Source organism: Macaca thibetana, chromosome 15 (assembly GCF_024542745.1).
Source record: "Macaca thibetana thibetana isolate TM-01 chromosome 15, ASM2454274v1, whole genome shotgun sequence".
In the NCBI taxonomy this organism is placed as follows: Eukaryota; Metazoa; Chordata; class Mammalia; order Primates; family Cercopithecidae; genus Macaca; species Macaca thibetana.
Genome location: NC_065592.1, coordinates 44436604 through 44455529, shown reverse-complemented (window position 1 = coordinate 44455529; position 18926 = coordinate 44436604).

Here is an 18926-nt window from a genome sequence, read left to right as displayed (position 1 = left end):
CACTTGAACCTGAGAGGCGGAGGTTGCAGTGTGCCGAGATTGTGCCACTGCACTCCAGCCTGGGTGACAGTGAAACTCCGTCTCAAAAAAAAAAAAAAAGTATATTCATAGTTGTGCAACCATCACCACAATGTCATTTTAGAACATTTTTATTATCTCAAAAAGAAGCCCCATACTTGTTAGCAGTTACTCCCCTTTCCCCACCCCCCAGCCCCGGCCACCACTTACCTACTTTCTCTTTCTATGAATTTGACTGGTGTGCAAATTCATATAAATGGTTCATATAAATGGAATCATACAATATGAGACCTTTGGGGTTTAGTTACTTTTACTTAGCATAACATTTTCAAGATTTGTAATGTTGTAGCATATATCAGTACTTCCTTTTATAGCTGAATAATATTCCATTGTATGGATATATCACTATTTATCACTTGATAGACATTTGGATTGTTTTCACTTGGCTATTATGAATGCTGCTGTGAATGCTTGTATATAAACAACTTTTGTGTGGACATGTTTTCATTTCTCTTGTATGTATACCTAGGAGTGGAATTGCTGGGTCATTTAACATTTTGAGGAACTATCAAACTGTTTTTCCAAAGCCACTGCACCGTTTTATGATCCCACCAGTGATGTATGAGGGTTCTAACTTTTCCGCATTCTATCAAACACTTGTTATCTGTCTTTTTAATTTTAGTCATCCTAGTGGGTGTGAAGTGGTATGTCATTGTGGTTTTGATTGTCTTTTCCCTAATGATTAATGATATAGAGCAGCTTTTAATATGCTTTTAGCCATTTGTATATCTTTCTTGGAGAAATGTCTATTCAGATCCTTTGCACATTTTAAATTGGATTATGTTTTTATTGTTGAATTGTAAGAGTTCTTTATATATTCTAGATATGTCTGTTACCAGATATATGATAATATATATGATATATGATATGCAAATGTTTTTTCCATTCTGTGGGCTTAACTTTCTTGATCGTGTATTTTGAAGAACAAAAGTTTTTAATTTTCTGAAGTCCAATTTACCTATTTTTATGAAATATAAAAGTATGATTAATTTTTCCCTATGGGAAGTGGTGTGGTTTGAAATAGTGATTCTCAGAAGTTTTTGACCACTAGCCACAGCAAGAAACAAGTACACGTGATGGAAGCACTTGTAGTGCACTAGTAGTATCTATCTCATTTGCTTTTAATTTACGTTTCCCTAATGACTTTAGGATCCATCACATATAAACATATATGAAGCACTGCTTAGCCTTACTAAGTGACAGCATATTCCATTTTCTCTTATAAATGTCTACTCTGACAATTGTAATCTTTAAATTGGAGTTCTTTTTTTTTTTTTTTTTTTTTTTTTTTTTTTTTTTTTTTTGAGACACAGTCTCGCTCTGTCACCCAGGCTGGAGTGCAGTGGCCGGATCTCAGCTCACTACAAGCTCTGCCTCCCAGGTTTATGCCATTCTCCTGCCTCAGCCTCCCAAATAGCTGGGACTACAGGCGCCCGCCACCTCGCCCGGCTAGTTTTTTTTTTTTGTATTTTTAGTAGAGACGGGGTTTCACCGTGTTAGCCAGGCTGGTCTCGATCTCCTGACCTCGTGATCCGCCCGTCTCGGCCTCCCAAAGTGCTGGGATTACAGGCTTGAGCCACCGTGCCCGACCTAAATTGGAGTTCTTTAGTACATTTACTTTAAAATTAAAATCCTTTTTGGGGGATCAGGCTTATTGAGATGTAATTTACATATGGTGGAATTTACTCTTTTTAGGTGTACACTTTGATGAGTTTTTTTTTTTTTTTTTTTTTTTTTTTTTGAGACGGAGTCTTGCTGTGTCGCCCAGGCTGGAGTGCAGTGGCCGGATCTCAGCTCACTGCAAGCTCTGCCTCCCGGGTTTTTACGCCATTCTCCTGTCTCAGCCTCCCGAGTAGCCGGGACTACAGGCGCCCGCCACCTCGCCCGGCTAGTTTTTTTTTGTATTTTTTAGTAGAGACGGGGTTTCACCGTGTTAGCCAGGATGGTCTCGAACTCCTGACCTCGTGATCCGCCCGTCTCGGCCTCCCAAAGTGCTGGGATTACAGGCTTGAGCCACCGCGCCCGGCCTGATGAGTTTCGATGAATATATGTAGTTGTGTAACTACCACCATAGTTGAGATTGGAATGTTTCCATCACCCTAAAAAGTTTCATCTTGCTTTTTTTTAGACAATCCTTCCTTCTCCCAGGCTCTTACGATCACTGATAGGACTTCCATCTCTATAGTTTCGTTTTTTTTCCAGAGTATTATATAAGTGGAATCATTTACTACGTGGGACTTTTGGGTATAACTTCTTTTCATTTAGCATGATGATTTTGAGACTTATCCATGTGGTTGTCTATATTAGTAGCTCATTTTTTATTGTTGAATAATAGTTTGAATAATATTGTTGACAGTAGTCAATTGGATATACCAAAATGTGTTTATTCACCAGTTGAAGTACTTTTGAGTTTTTACTTTTGGGGTTTTATTCTGCTATAATCATCCGTGTGCAGGTTTTGATGTATGCATGTGTTTTCATTTCACTTAGGTAAATATCCAGGAATGGAATTAATGGATCCTGTGGTCAGTGTATGTTTGTAGAAGGAACTACCAACAGTTACTAGCACATATGAGAGGTTTTTTTGTTTTGTTTTCTTTTTGAGACAGAGTCTCCCTCTGTTGCCCAGGCTGGAGTGCAGTGGCACGATCTCGGCTCACTGCAACCTTCGCCTCCTGGGTTCAAGTGATTCTCCTCCCTCAGCCTCCTGAGTAGCTGGGACTACAGGCACGTGCCATCACACCCAGCTAATTTTTGCATTTTTAGTAGAGCCAGGGTTTCACCATGTAGGCCAGGCTGGTCTTAAACTCCTGACCTCAAATAATCTGCCCACATTGGCCTCCCAAAGTGCTGGGATTACAGGCATGGAGCCACCGTGCCTGGCCTGATTCTTTTTCTAAGTCATGTCAGGAAAAATATTGATTCTTTTGATTCGTCAATGTGGTATTTGGTCGTCTTTAATTTGTCTCATCAGTGCCTCCCATGTGTTTTTGATGCCTTTGAACTGGTGTTTTTAAAATTTCAATTTCTAATTGTTCATTATAGAAATACAATTGGGTTTTATATATTGGCGTTGTATTTTGCAACTTTCCTAAACTCACTAGTAATTCTAGTAGCTTTTTTTGGTAGATTCTTAAGGATTTTCTATGTAAATAGTTATGTCATCATTTGTGAATAAAGCCATTTTATTTCCTTTTCAAATTTTGTGCCTTTTATTTCTTATTCTTACCATATCACATTGGCAAAGACCTCCAGTATGATGTTGAATAAAGGTGGTGAGAGAAGACATTCCTGCTTTGTTCCTGATCTTATGGGGTAAGAATAATTCTTTTACCATTAGGTATGATGTTAACTGGGTTTTTCATAGATGTTTGCCATCAGTTCAATGAAGAGCCCTTCTATTCCTAGTTTGTTCAGATTTTTGTTCATGAATGAATGCTGAATTTTGTCATATCCTTTTTCTGTTTCAAGATGATTACATGGGTTTTCTCTTTTTTTTTTTTTTTTTTTGAGATGGAGTCTCGCTCTGCTGCCCAGGCTGGAGTACAGTGGCGCGATCTCCGCTCACTGCAAGCTCTGCTGCCTCCCGGGTTCACGCCATTCTCCTGCCTCAGCTTCCCAAGAAGCAGGGACTACAGGCAGCTGCCACCACGCCCAGCTAATTTTTTTTGTATTTTCAGTAGAGACAGGGTTTCACCATGTTCGCCAGGATGGTCCCGATCTGACCTCATGATCCGCTCACCTGAGCGTCCCAAAGTGCTGGGATTACAGGTGTGAGCCACCACGCCCAGCCATGGGTTTTCTCTTAAATTTGTTCATATAGTAAATTACGACCAATTTACTTTTAATGTAATCATATAGTTGAATTTACAACTACCATTTCACTATGTCATAGCATTGTCTTCTGGTTTCAATCATTTGTTTTGAGAAATCAGCTGTCAGTTTTATTGTTGCTTCTTTGAAGGTAATGTTTCTTTTCTTCTGACTGCTTAAAAAATTATTTTTATTTGTTTCTGGTTTTCAGTAGGTTGACTTTGATGTACATTTTTTTGTTTGTTTTGTTTTCTGGAATTTATGCTGGTTGGAGTTTGTTGAGAGACTTGAATCTTTATGTTGATGTCTTTTCTCAGTTTTGAAAAATTCTTTACTGTTATCTCTTCAAATACTGCTTCTGGTCTATTCTTCCTTCTGAGGCTCCACTTAACGTGTAAGTTAAACCTTTTCCTTGTGTCTCACATACTTTTATTCCCTTTTGTATGTTTTCCACCCTTTGTGTGCTTCAGTTTACTTACTAACATGTCTTCTAGCTCATTAACTTTGTCGTTTTGTTGTGTCTAATCTGCAGTCACACTTATGTATTGTTTTTATTTATTTTTATTTTTTTATTTTTTTATTTTTATTTTTATTTTTATTTATTTTTTTTTGAGATGGAGTCTCGCTCTGTCGCCCAGCTGGAGTGCAGTGGCCTGATCTCAGCTCACTGCAAGCTCCGCCTCCCGGGTTCACGCCATTCTCCGGCCTCAGCCTCCCAAGTAGCTGGGACTACAGGCGCCCGCCACCTCGCCCGGCTAGTTTTTTGTATTTAATAGAGACGGGGTTTCACCATGTTTGCCAGGATGGTCTCGATCTGCTGACCTCGTGATCTGCCCGTCTCGGCCTCCCAAAGTGCTGGGATTACAGGCTTGAGCCACCGCGCCCGGCCCTCTATTTTTTTATTTTTTATTTTGAGACGGAGTCTCGCTCTGTCGCCCAGCTGGAGTGCAGTGGCGGGATCTCGGCTCACTGCAAGCTCCGTCTCCCAGGTTCACTCCATTCTCTTGCCTCAGCCTCCCGAGTAGATGGGACTACAGGCACCTGCCACCACGCCCGGCTAATTTTTTGTATTTTTAGTATAGACGGGGTTTCACCGTGTTAACCAGGATGGTCTCGATCTCCTGACCTCGTGATCCGCCCGCCTCAGCCTCCCAAAGTGCTGGGATTACAGGCGTGAGCCACTGCACCTGGTGCTTAGCTCCCACTTATAAGTGAGAACATGTATTTGGTTTTCCATTCCTGAGTTACTTTATTTAGAATAATGGCCTCCAGCTCCATCCAGGTTGCTGCAAAAGACATTTCATTCCTTTTTGTGGCTGAGTAGTATTCCATGGTGTATATATACCACATTTTCTTTATCCACTGGTTGGTTGATGGGCACTTACGTTGATTCTGTATCTTTGCAATTGCGAATTGTGCTACTATAAACGTGTGTGCATGTGTCTTTTTCATATTACTTCTTTTCCTTTGGGTAGATACCCCGTGGGATTGCTGAATCAAATGGTAGTTCTACTTTTGGTTCTTCAATGAATGTCCATACTGTTTTCCATAGTGGTTTGAACAAACATATTTTAATCCATTTTTTTCTAGTTCTTTGCGGGAGCGTTAATCTGCCACAAACTATTCTATCCTATTTTGAGGGAGAAGTCTCTTATTCTTAAATATGCAGATTAAAGCTTACTCAGTTTATTTCATGATACATTGATTAGTTGCAACCTGCAGTTTATGAAATGCATAAAGGATAAATGTGTGAGACAAATCCAGGAGATGGGTAGAATTATCAGATTTTAGGAAGTGTTTAGTTGTCAAAGGGGAATGAGATGGTGGAATGAAGAATGCACTGATGTTGCTGACTCAGACATCCAGGTGGATAGGCAAGCCATTTACCACGATGGACTAATAAAACAGGAGAGGGATCTATTTTAGAGAATTGAGATTAAGTTTACTTTTGTACACATTGAGTTTGAGATACCTATAACATCCAGGTGGGAATTTCTGATATGCGGAAAGAATCACTTATTTAGAACTCAAGAGAGAGATGGCAGCTGGAGCTGTGAATTTGTTACTCATTAGTGGATAGGTAGAAGTTTTCAAATCAATTTTATACATTTTTTAGTTAATCACATCAATTCAGCTGACAAATGCTATTCTACTACCCATCAGGCTGGATCAAGTAAAAATAGGTACTCTGATAGTTAGGCTAAATCTTTTCTTTCTTTCTTTCTTTTTTTTTTTTTTTTTTTTTTTTTTGTTTAGACAGAGTCTCTGTCACCCAGGCTGGAGTGTAGTGGTGCAATCTCGGCTCACTGCAACCTCCGCCTCTCGGATTCAAGCAATTCTCATGCCTCAGCCTCCAGAGTAGCTGGGAGTACAGGTGCACACGACCGTGCCTGGCTAATTTTTGTAGTTTTTTTTTAGTAGAGACGGGGTGTCACCATGTTGGCCAGGCTGGTCTGGAACTCCTGACCTCAGGTGATCCCCCTGCCTTGGCCTCCCAAAGTGCTGGGATTACAGGCATGAGCCACCACCCCTGGCCTAAATATTTTCTTTAAGGAAAATAAAACATCAATGGTTGCCATGTCATCTAAAACCTATCATTTAATTCTAATTCTATAGAATCACTTGGAAAATTAAAGGAATATAGATATGAGTTAGACAAGTGAGCTGGGCTAGTTCCTAAGAGGCAAATATGATCAGGTTGCTGGCACTAAACTAAATCTGCACAGTTGTAAGTCTGCCTCATCATCCACTGGCCAGCCACACCTAGGCTTCTTTGTAGGGCATTTAGGGATTTTACATCCAGAGGAAGGCAGTATGAAGAGATGATAAGGGAACTTACAGTTGAAGAAATTAAGCGTTTGGAACCTGAGAAAACTCAGGGCATTACCCTCAAATATCTAAATGACTGTCATGTGCGGGAGATTATGAGACTTGTTTTAGCAGGCTGTATTGGGGTTCTCTAGAGGGACAGAACTAATAGGATATATATATATAGAGAGAGAGATATATAGTATTAAGTTTAGTATTATTAAATTTATTAATTATTAACTTAATTAACTTAATTAAGTATTGAGTTTGTTAAGTATTAACTCACACAATCACAAGGTCTCACAATAGGCTATCTCCTGGCTGAGGAGCAAGGACAGCCAGTCTGAGTCCCCAAACTGAAGAAGTTGGAGTCTGATGTTCAAGGGCAGGAAGCATCCAGCACAGGAGAAAGAGGTACGCTGGAAGGCTAGGCCGGTGTAGTCTTTTCATGTTTTTCTGCCTGCTTTATATTCTAGCTGCACTGGCAGCTGATTAGATGGTACCAACCCAGATTAAGTGTGGGTCTGCCTTTCCCAACCCACTGTCTCAAATGTTAATCTCCTTTGGCAACACCCTCACAGACACACCCAGGATCAATACTTTGCATCCATCAGTCCAATCAAGTTGACACTCAGTATTAACCATCACACAGGCTGAGTTAAGTCCAGTGAGAAGTTGGAGGTAGAGATTGTATCTTACTCATCTTTGTGTTTCCAGCATGTAGTAGAGTGTGGAACACATCAGAGGCTCAGCAGATGCTCATAAAGTTGAATCACATTAAACTTGAGCTCACACTAAAAAGCTTTCAGAGACAACTCAAAGCTACCTGACAAGAGAAAGGGCTGCTTATACAGTGGTTTCCTTGTTGGAGTTCTTCAGACATGTTAGACAACCATTCGTGGGATGTTGTCATAGAAGGGATTTAAGTATTGAACTAAATCCCATCGTCTTAAAAGCTTCCTTTAACCTTAGCATCTGTGATCCAGTAACAATATGGAAGATAATGGATCAATTATTTGGGTGTTTGTTGGCTGTAATAGGGAGAAATAAAATAATGATCACAGCAGCGATCATATATCGAGCACCCACTATGTGCCAGACACTATGCTGAATAATTTATATCAAGGATCAGCAAACTATGGCCTGTGAGCCAGCCTGTGGCCTCTTTTTGTGACGTTTTATTGGAACATAGTCATAGTCACATTGTCTGTGGCTGCTTTTGTGCTACAGTGGCAGAATTGGGTAGTTTTGACGGAGACTGATGACCTGCGAAGTATAAAGTATTTTACTATTTGAACTTTTACAGAAAAAGTTTGCTGACCCCTGATTTAGGTAAATATAACAACTCTGAATATTATACATATTAGCTCATTAATCTTTACATTAACTCTGCCAGGTAGATGGTGTCCCTTTTTACAGAAGAGGAAGCTCAAGCTCAGGGAGGCAAAGTAATAACTCTCAAGGTCAAATAACTTACAAGTGGTTTGGATTGGAACCAAGTATGGCAGGCTCCAAAGTCCATGTTCTTTCTTATACCAGAAATAGAACTTCTACCTCTCTCCTGAAATTGTACCATATATGAAAGCATGGTTATATATGATATTTATGAAGACATTGCCTTTTTATAGCAGTAATCTTACACAAACTGTTGAAGTATAGGAAAACTTCACCAATTCAGACCAGATTACTGTGTATTTACTACAGTTGAGTGTTATGTGATTCTTATTTGTTAAAGTAACAAGTTCAGAGTGTTTTCCTCTGAATAAGAATAGAGCCTACTAAGAAAATAATCGAGGCCGGGCGCGGTGGCTCAAGCCTGTAATCCCAGCACTTTGGGAGGCCGAGACGGGTGGATCACGAGGTCAGGAGATCGAGACCATCCTGGCTAACACGGTGAAACCCCGTCTCTACTAAAAAAAATACAAAAAACTAGCCGGGCGAGGTGGCGGGCGCCTGTAGTCCCAGTTACTCGGGAGGCTGAGGTGGGAGAATGGCGTGAACCCGGGAGGCGGAGCTTGCTGTGAGCTGAGATCCGGCCACCGCACTCCAGCCTGGGCGACAGAGCGAGACTCCGTCTCAAAAAAAAAAAAAAAAAAAAAAAAAAAAGAAAATAATCGAAAGACTTTCAGCTTCTAGGTTCCTCTGTATCTGTAATTTCATGCATTTTAAAGAACTTTCTGTTTTATGTAATATAGGGCCTACAGCATTATATCATTAAAAAAAGAAAATCCTATTCTTTGTAATGATTTATAATGCAAATATTTATTAATAATTGTGAAACTAATCTCTTTACAAACTAGTGAGATTCTGTGATAGTCTTAAAAAATGATGTAATTTAAGTATATCTGAATTTATTTATTTAGGTTGTCCCATAAGCTTCCTGAAAAAAAAAAATACAACTTTTCCAATTCTTTCCCTCTTCTCCAAAGAGGATTACAGGTGTGAGCTACCAAGCCCAGCCCTGATGATTTATTAATAATTATCATTGACTTTGAGATATGTATACATATATTTGAATAAAGATATATCCTGGGACCCTTCTTCAAACAAATGGTGAAGCTGCACTGAAGAGCAGATTTAGCAGAGAGTAGCAGAAAGCACTGTGCAAGGAGTCTGAAGACTTAGCTTCTAGTTCTGACTCCCGCTTACTATCTATAAAATCTCAGATATCTAAAATCTCTTTTGGAGAGCTTACCTGTTTCCTAACCATCAATTTTCTCATCTTCATAATGAATGTCAAATAAGATAGTAGATACAATGATCTTTTAGAAACCACAAAGATAAAAATGATCAAGACATCTGGATATCAGGTGGTAGTATTAGCAGTTTTTTTGTTGTTGTGAGTTTTTGTATTATGCAACAGATCTGGGGTGCCTGTTGCCAAGTGTCGGGGCAGAGCCAACTGCAGTAAGTGTGGAGTGTGCCTCTCTAGACTGTGGTACGGATACAGATGCAACTTCACTGCTCTTTTCCTAGGTAGATGTACTCTAGCTGGAGCTTTTCCTGGCTGGCCCAATACTCATCCAGCAGGCTCTACATCAGGATTTGGGGTGAACCTTGGCAGAGATTTAGTTTGTTTCTGAGTTAAAGGAACTGAAAGAAGCTGTGGGAAAGGTATGGGAGACTCTGGAAAAGTGACTGAAATGAAGGTACTATGATATTAAGTCCTATATTCATTGGTATTTCCAGAGCGTTGGGTACTGTTTTGGAGTGTAAGGTGTTATGAGGCACCTTTCTTTGGAGAGTAAGTTTATTGCAAGAACTATCTTTCACAGAATTCCTGTTCACTAACATGGCAAAATGTCCTGCCCCCACTGCCACGTCTAACAGTATTTGGAGTAATCAAAGAGTAAGCAAGAGCCTGAAGGTTAATGTATTAAAATGATGTGATTCAGTGCCTTCGATGTTTGACTTTGTAATGCGGCATCTGGAACACATGCTATAAGGCAGGAGGGTGAGCTGATGGCAGTGGTTAACATGCAAGTGTGAACTGCTGAACCCTGAGAAGGTCTGTCTATTCTGGCATCAGTGGGGATACAGATCCTCAGAACCCAGGTGACTTGATGATGTTGTTGGGAAAATGGTAAGAAGCTAAGGAAACTTCAAATAAAATGGATTAGACAGGAAAATGAGACTGGAATACAGAGAATCTAGGATAGTGGAGATTGGAAGGGCCTCAGAATAAGGACTTGGAAGAAAGAGTGCAAGCCTACTCTAGGAAAACCTGATGGCCAGGTGGTGGCTACAGAGACATCTGGTCAACCAGAAGCCAAAAGGCAGAGTACCTCGTATTCAAATAGAGGATCCAGCACCATCAACTGTTCAGAGTGCTTCTTTATCCGTCTTGGATCTTCAGATAACCTACAAGGAGAAGCCTTACCCCTATGCAGGAGGGCCTAGGGGAAGAGTTCATGCCCCCAACGGGTGAATGGTTTGAGGTATCTGGAAGGTCTGGTCTCGGCTTTAACCTAGTGCTTGTTAAAGGTGGGGTCCATACCTCAAAACTCTCATCTCTAGAAATAGGTTTGATTATAAGGGTCTGGAGGGAAGAGAGGAGCATGTTGAAAGGTGAAAGAATTCAACAGTTACTTGGATGCCATCCTCAAACCTTGGATGATCAGCTATTACCTGAAAGGGTTAGAGTAACAGGAGGATCACTTGACTGTGGGTGAATCCTTCCCTTAGTCCTGTACTTTTTGTGCTGTGGGAGCTCTCTGCCCTGGGACTGATGTTTGAGGAGTATGGAGACACAAGGGTGGCAGGGTGGGGAGAGCAAAATGTCAAAATTAGGTGTAATGCTGGTTTCTCTCTTACTAGACACATGACCCTGAGGAATTTGCTTTATCCCTCTAATTGCTTTAGTTTCATCTATGTGAAACTAATGCCTGTGAGATAGTAGTTTTATAAAGAAGAAATTAGAATGTCTAGAAATGTCCTATAAATGACCTGAATTAATGTATCTGAATCATAGAACTTTGCAAAAAATGGATGTTTTTAAAAACACCCTGGGAGTTGGCTTAACATCTAAAAATAAGTTAATGTAATGCACCACTTTAAGAGAATAACAGACAAAAAACCATACATGATCATTCCAACAGATGTGGAAAAGAATTGACAGAGTCCAACACCCTTTTGTAATAAAAATAATCAACAAACTAGGAATAGGAGGGAACTTCCTCAACCTGAAAACCCAAAGTTAGGATCATACTTCATGGTGAAAGGTTGGATGCTTTCACTCTATGATCAAGTACAATACAAGGATGTCTGCTCCTGCCACTTCTCTTCAACATTGTACTAGAAGATCTAGCCAGGGCAATTAAGCTAGAAAAGGAAATGAAAGTCATCCATATTGGAAAGAAGAAGTAAAACTATCTCTATTTGCAGATGACTTGATCTTGTATATATAAAACACTAAGGAATACACACATACCAAAAAAAACTATTAGAATTAATAAGTTCAGCAAAGTTGTGGGATACAAATGAATTTTGTTTCTATACACTAACAATGAGGAATCTGAAAATGAAATTTAAAAAACAACAAGAAAATTAAAAAACAACAAGAAAGAAAAATACTTAGGAAAAATATGTAACACATGTACACTGAAAACTACAAAACATCATTGAAAGAAATAAGACCTAAATAAATGGAAAGACATTCCATGTTCATGGATTGGAAAACATAATGTTAAGATGGCAGTGCTCTCCAACCTGATCCAACAGATTCAATGCAATCCCTATCAAAATTTCAGCTGTGTGTTGTTGTTTTTAACAGAAATTGACAAGCTGATTCTAAAATTAATATGAAAATGCAAAGACCCACAATAACCAAAACAATCATGAAAAGGAACAAAGTTGGAGGCCCGACACTTCTCAATTTCAAAATTTACCACTAAGCTACAGTAATCAATATGGTGTGGTACTGGTGTAAGGATATACATATAAGATCAAGAGACTAAAATTGAGAGTCCAAAAATAAACACATTATAATTGTATTATTTTTCTAGTTCTCTCATAATAACCACAAATTTAGTGGCTGGAGACACAGATTTATTATCTTACAGTTCTGTAGGTCAGAGGTCTATCACAGGGCCCACCAGGCCAAAATTAAGGCACTGACAGGGCTGCATTCCTTTCTGTAGACTCCGGGTAGGATACATTTTCTTGCCTTTTTCAACTTCTAGAAGCAGCCTACATTCTTTGACTTATTGTTCCCTTCCTCTATATTCAAAGCTAAGAGAGGCAAGGCAAGTCTTTCTCACATTACATTACTCTGACTTTCTGTAGTCACATTCCCTCTGACTCTGAATTTTTCTGTCTCTTTCACTTTTAGTGATGCTTATGATTACATTGGGCTCATTCAGATACTGCAGGATTATTTTCCTATATTAAGGTGGGCTAACTGGCAACCTTGTTTCCATCTGCAACTTTAATTCTCCTTTGACATGTAACATATTATATCCGTAGGTTCCACGAATTAGGATGTTGTGTGTGTGTAGGGGGTCACATTCTTCTGATTATTACAATGGCCAGTTGCATTTTGACAAAGATACCAGGACAAGTCAATAGGGAAAGAATAGTCTTTTCAGTAAATAGTGCTAGAACAACTGGATATACACATGTAAAAATAATGAAGTTGGATTCCCTACTTCATACCACATATAAAAACTCAGAATGGATCAGGGACCTAAATGTAAGAACTAAAATGATAAAAATTCTTAGAAGAAAATGTAGGAGTAAATGTCACCTTGGGTTAGGCAATAGTTTCTTAGATATGCTACCAAAAGCACAAGCAACAAAAGAAAAAAGTTATACATTGAACTTCACCAAAATTAAAAAGACTTTTTGCTTCAAGGGACACCATAAAGAAAGTGAAAAGACAACCTACAGAATGGGAGAAAATATTTGCAAGAACTTGTATCCATTTGCAAAAAGACTTGTATCCAAAATATAAAAGACTCGTTAAAACTCAACAATAAGAAAACCCAATTTAAAAATGGGCAAAAGGTCTGAACAGAAAAAAAAATGATAATAAAAATAAAAGTAAACTTGGGCAAAAGGTCTGAACAGATGCCTCACCAAAGAAGATATACAGATGGCAAATAAACATATGACAAGATGCAACATCATTTGTCATTAGAGAATTTTCAATTAAGAGATACCACTACACACCGATTAGAATGGCTAAAATACACACACACACACACACACACACACACTCACACAAAACAAATACCAAATGTTGACAAGAATGTGGAGAAGTAGGAACTCTCTTTCATTGCTAGAAGAAATACGAAATGTTATATCCACTTTGGAAGACAGTTTGACAGTTTCTTACAAAATTAAACATAATCTTACCATATAACCCACTAATTATGCTCCTTCATCTTTACTCAGTTGGTTCGAAAATTTAAGTCCACACAAAAACCTGCATATGAATGCTTAGGGCAGCAATTCATAATTGCTAAAAATTGGAAGCAACCAAATGTCCTTCAATAGGTGAATGGATAAACAGATTGTGGTACATTTATACAAAGGAAAATTATTCAGCAGTGAAAAGAAATGGGTTATCAAGCCATAAAAAGACATGGAGGAAACTTAAATGTATATTTCTAAGTGAAAGAAATCAGTCTGAAAATACTGCCTACTGAGTGATTCCAATTATTGGACATTATGAAAAAGGCAAAATTATATAAAGACATAAAAAAGATTTGTGGTTGGCCCAGTGCAGCGGCTCATGCCTGTAATCCCAGCATTTTGGGAGGCTGAGGCAGGTGGATGGATCATTTGAGGTCAGGAGTTTGAGACCAGCCTGGCCAACATGGTGAAACTCCATCTCTACTAAAAATACAAAAATTAGCTAGGTGTGGTGGCGGACGCCTGTAATTCCAGCTCCTCGGGGGGCTGAGGCAGGAGAATTGCTTGAACCCAGGAGGAGGAGGTTACAGTGAGCCAAGATCGCACCATTGCACTCCAGCCTGAGTGATAGACTGAGACTCTGTCTCAAAAAAAAAAAAAAAAAAAAAGATTTGTTGTTGCCAATGGTAGTAGGGGGCAGGGGGAGGGTGTTGAATAGGTGATAGGTGAAGCATAGAGGATTTTCAGGATGGTAAAACAATTTCCTATGATACTATAATGGTGGATACATGACAATTGTTCACCATTGGATGGTGAATACTTACAACGTGAATACTTTCACCGTGTTGGCAAGGCTGGTCTGGAACTCCTGACCTCAGGTGATTCACCCGCCTTGGCCTCCCAAACTGCTGGGATTACAGGCGTGAGCCACCACGCCTGGCCTCCTCCTTTTCCTTCTTTTCCTCCTCTTCCTCCTCCTCCTCCTCCCCCTCTCCCTCCTCCTCCTCCTCCTTTTCTTCTCCTCCTTTTCCTCCTCCTCCTCCTCCTTCCTCCTCCTCCTCCTCTTTTGAGATGGGATCTTGCTATGTTGCCCCATGATTAGCCAATACCATTTATTGAATATTAATTTAATTTATTCTTCCTCCTCTTCCTCCTCCTCCTCTGAGATGGGGTCTTGCTATATTGCCCAGGCAGATCTTGCACTCCTGGGCTCAAGTGATCCTCTTGCCTCAGCCTTTCGAATAGCTGGGACTACAGGTGCATGTCACAGCACCCAGCTTATACATTCTTGACTCACTTCTAAATTCATTTAGCTCATTTATTCAGTCAACACTTATTAAATTTGAACTTCATACTTGGTGCTAGGTGGTATATGGAAAAGAAAACATGTATTATCCTGCCATCAAGGTGCTTAGGGCCTTAGTGAAAAGCACACGGGTGGCACCAAGATGCTCACAAGTTTACACATAAGAGTTTTTGGTGTGTCCTTTTTACACAATCATCACTGTAAGCCACCTGTTTCTCATAGCATAGGAGAGAAAGGTCTGGCATATTACCTCTTATTCCTACTGTGAGGCACAGTAGAATTCTCTAAGACCAGCTGTGGTGTTGAATCACTGCCTATGAGGCTGTGCACATTAGTGGAAAAAACACTAGATTTTGGAACGCAGGCACTTGGACTCCAGACCCAGAACACCTTGGGTAAGGCATGCTTATTTGCAGGTTTGTTTCTGTACATATGCAAACATTTACACACCTAATTTAGGGTTCCTCATAGCTGACACCACAAATGACATCAGGGCTTGATGTGTAATTTGGAAAGGTGGAGAGTTTACCTGTATGACAAACCTGCACAGGTACCCCTGACCCTAAGATAAAAGTTAAAAAAAAGTTTCAGCAAGGTAAGTAAATCCAGTGGGGTAGCTACAAACAGTTCACTGTGTATATAAAAATACTCAAAATACAACATTCCCTCCCAAGATGTTCTGGTCTGAACAGCACACCTCTTCTACATTGAGGTGTCCATTCTGCTAACCTGCTTGGTATCCTAAATTCTCAGCCTCATTTGGACAATCTCTCTGGAAAACTTTAGTCATTCCCTTAATGGAGAAGAATAACTTCATAGAAGCATAATCCAAATGGTCAAACAGAGTATAGAGCAAAAGATGTAATTTTAGGCTGGGTGCGGTGGCTCATGCCTATAATGCCAGCACTGGGAGGCTGAGGCCAGTGGATCATCTGAGGTCAGGAGTTTGAGACAAGCCTAACCAACATGGCGAAACCTACTGAAAACACAAAAATTAGTCAGGTGTGATGGCAGGTGTTTATAATCCCAGCTACTCTGGAGGCTGAGGCAGGAGAATAGCTTGAACCCAGGGGGCAGAGGTTGCAATGAGCCGAGATGGCGCCACTGCACTCCAGCCTGGGCAACAAGAGTGAAACTCCATCTCAAAAAAAAAAAAAAAGAAAAAAGATGTAATTTCATAAGAGACTTTCAAAGAAGTTTGGTAGGCCAGGCATGCTGGCTCACACCTATAATCCCAGCCCTTTGGGAGGCCGAGGCAGGCAGGTCACTTGAGCCCAGGAGTTCGAGACCATAGTGACCAACATGGCAAAACCCCATCTCTATAAAAAAATACAAGAATTAGCCGGACATGGTGGCGCGTCCCTGTAATCCCTGCTACTCAGGCGGCTGAAGTGGGAGGATCACCTGAGCCTGATGAGGTCAAGGCTGCAGTGAGCCGTGATTGTGTCACTGCACTTCAGCCTGGGTGACAGAGGAGACCCTGTCTCAAAAAAGAAAAGAAGTTAGGTGGCTAACAGGAAACTTCTCACATTTGTCCTGAATGACATAAACCAGAGGCCAAAGGTGAGAGTGGTGTACTTCAATATTTCAGTGTTAGAGGTGCTAAAAAGAGCTTTGGGGAAGGGGCCATCTCTCAGCATTTAACATTTTCATTTTATTTTTGTATTTTAATGTATGCTTAATGTTAAATTTGATTTTGTTTTGGGCTAGGTAATGGAATGAGGAAGCATTGATTTGTAGAATTTCAGAGCCCAAATGGGCCCTTTAGATCAAAGTCTACTTCCCTTCTAGCCCCTTCTCCTGTCCCTGCCATGTCCTTAACTAAGAGGAGGATCTTTTTTTAGAGAGAGAGAGATGAAAAGAAATCACAGGGGACAAGTCCAGGGTGACAAGATCCACCATCCATCATGGCTCCTGACTACCAACAGTTGGAGCCTTTCTCTTTACTCTGTGAGGTTTTTTTAATTAACCTTTTTTCATTTTTCCTACTTTAGAATTTCACATTATAGTCCTTTGTTCATTCTCCTCTTTTCTCTTGATAATGAAAATGGATATAATATGAACTTAAACTCGCTTGCCCTGGGTCATTGCCAGTGCTTAATAAAAGTGTATTAGTATTTGTAGTAATGATAATAACCCACAGATAATGATGTCGCTAAAGACCAAAGGGTCCCCTTGCATGAGAAGCCCCCACTTCTAGTCGCCTTGCTTTGCTGGATTTAACGGAGACCTTGACTGCTTCTGATAGTCATTGTCCCTTCTCAATTATCAAGGTTTCATGAAGACAAGCATTCTTCACTTAAGGGTTTTCCAGACTGTCTGATGTGCTGGGCTCTGTATAACCTTGTTCTTATGTCATCATATGTCATGCTGCCTCTCGGAAATTGTTCCCTGATGTTTGCAAAAATGAACTACTTACAGAAATTCCCTTCGTACACACACACACACACACACACACACACACACTTACTTCACTATTGGAAATGGTTACACTCAGATAAGTGGGTCAGGGTTGTGAGGGGATTTGAAGCTGTGTTGTGAGGAGTGGTGAAAATAGTGGAGGTGGCCAGGCTTTGCAGGGAGAGACTGAGGAGGAGATGGGACAGGCGTCTTCAAAAATCTGAAGATGTGTGCAAGAGGAATTTGGCCTCTTCTGGGTAGACTCATATAGTATGAAAAAGACCAAATGCATGGGTATAATAAGTCTAGTTTGGCTTGATAGAAGGCAGGACTTCCTTTTTAGCTATCTGGGAAGGAAAGATGTTTGCCCTGGAAGTGGCAAGTTCTCTGTCTCTGGAGTGCTCACGCAGAAGCATCAGAGTCCCTCCATTGGCACTGCTGAGGAGGGTTTATAAGGATTAGGTGGTGTTGGAACTAAATTACTTTGGGTCACCTTCAAATCATGAGAGGCAATAATTCTATGAGGTCCTTGACTTAAGAATCTAGGACCTGGATTTTAGGTTGTAGAGTGGGAGGAGTTTCTCGATAGAAAGTTCAAGTGTAGGATCAGGCTTCAGGAAGGAGAAATTAAACCCTGACCAATGGTTCAGCATCTCCAGTGGCCCTATTCCAATATATGAATAGGTCTAAGCCTTAGGCAAACTGCAACTAGACCCAGCCTTTGTAAACCATGGCCCTAAAAAGTAGGTGAAGAAGTTGAAGAGAAATGAGAAAAGAAACAGTAAGTCATCAAAGCCAAGAGTGGAGACCATTGAAGGAGGATAATTGGAAGTACTGGATGCTGCAAAGGACAAGGAGTCTGAGGAACGAGAAGAGGGCCTTGGATCTATCAAGGAGGAGCTGGGGCAGTTTCTAGAGTGTGGTAGGGGCAGAAGCTTGGCCTCAGGAAGACAAGAGAATGGCAGGGATGTGGAGACAAGAAGCTCAGACCACATGCTCATGAATTTAACTGCAAGAATAATAGGGTAGAGGCTAGACCAGTAAGGCCTATGACTATCAAAGGCAGAAGGTGAGGAGAAATCACTTCACATTGTAGACAGAAAGTATGTTAGGTAGAGGAGAGAGAGGACTTCAGTACGGTATTTACAGTTGTAAAGTGCTTTCTAGGTCCATGATGCAGTTTGGTCTTTTAGACAGTGTATTAGTCCATTTTAGATAGTGTATTAGTCCATTTTCACACTGCTGTACAGAATTACCTGAGACTGGGTAATTTATAAAGAAGGGGTTTAATTGACTAACAGATCTGCATGACTGGGGAGGCCTCAGGAAACTTGCAATCATGGCAGAAGGTGAAGGGGAAGCAAAGTACATCTTCCATGGTGGTAGGAGAGAAAGAGAGTGGGAGTGCCACACTTTTAAACCATCAGATCTCATGACAACTCACTCACTATCATGAGAACAGCATGGGGAAAATCGCCCCCATGATCCAATTACCTCCCACCAGGTTCCTCCTTTGACATGTGGGAATTACAATTTGAGATGAGATTTGGGTGGGGACACAGAGTCAAACCATATCATTCTGCCCTTTGCCCCTCCAAAATCTCATGTCTTTCTTAGATTTCAAAACACAATCATACCTTCCCAACAGTCCCCCAAACTCTTAACT